Consider the following 1,186-nt stretch of genomic DNA (forward strand, 5'->3'; position numbering starts at 1 on the left):
CTCCAGTGATGATCCATGGCACGAAGCCTCCAGTGATGATCCATGGCACGAAGCCTCCAGTGATGATCCATAGCAAGAAGCCTCCAGTGATGATCCATGGTACGAAGCCTCCAGTGATGATCCATGGCAAGAAGCCTCCAGTGAGGAGTCATGGCACGAAGCCTCCAACAACGGCCTCCAGTCCGGAGCCTCCAGCGACGGTCTCCAGTCCAGAGTCTCGAGCGACGGTCCGCAGTCCGGAGCCTCCAGCGACGTTCTCCAGTCCGGAGTCTCCAGCGACGCTCTCAAGTCCGGAGTCTCCAGCGACGGCCTCCAGTCCGGAGTCTCCAGCGACGGTCCCCTGTCCGGAGTCTCCAGCGACGGTCCCCAGTCCGGAGTCTCCAGCCAAGGTCCCCAGTCCGGAGTCTCCAGCGACGTTCTCCAGTCCGGAGCCTCCAGCGACGGTCTCCAGTCCGGAGCCTCCAGCGACGGTCTCCAGTCCGGAGCCTCCAGCGACGGTCCCCAGTCCGGGGCCCACAATGACGGTCCCCAGTCCGGAGCCTCCAGCGACGGTCCCCAGCAACAAGGGTGCCCAGTCCGGGGCCCGCAACGAGGGTGCTCAGTCCGGGGCCCGCAACGAGGGTGACCAGTCCGGGGCCCGCAACGAGGGTGACCAGTCCGGGGCCCGCAACGAGGGTCCCCAGTCCGGGGTCGGCGGCGAGGGTCCCCGCACCAGAGGTGCCACCAATGTGGGGTGAGCCAGTGGTGGAGCGGGGTCTGCGTCCCGCACCTGAGCCGCCACCGTGGATAGAGATGCCCACCCAGACCCTCCCCAATAGGTTCAGGTTTTGCGACCAGAGTCCGCACCTTTGGGGGGGTGGGGGGGGTACTGTCACGCCCTGACCTTAGAGAGCCTTTTTATGTCTATATTTGGTTTGGTCAGGGTGTGATTTGGGGTGGGCATTCTATGTTCTTTAGTTCTAGTATTTGTATTTCTATGTTTTGGCCGGGTAGGGTTCTCAATAAGGGACAGCTGTCTAACTTTGTCTCTGATTGAGAACCATACTTAGGTAGCCCTTTTTCCCTCCTTTCGTGGTGGGAAGTTAACTTTGTTTGTGGCACATAGCCCTTTAGCTTCACGGTTGTTATTGTATTGTTTATTGTTTTTGTCGGCGTCATCCTAATAAAAAGGAATATGTACGCTCAC

Source organism: Salvelinus sp. IW2-2015, linkage group LG8 (assembly GCF_002910315.2).
Source record: "Salvelinus sp. IW2-2015 linkage group LG8, ASM291031v2, whole genome shotgun sequence".
NCBI classification, from domain to species: domain Eukaryota; kingdom Metazoa; phylum Chordata; class Actinopteri; order Salmoniformes; family Salmonidae; genus Salvelinus; species Salvelinus sp. IW2-2015.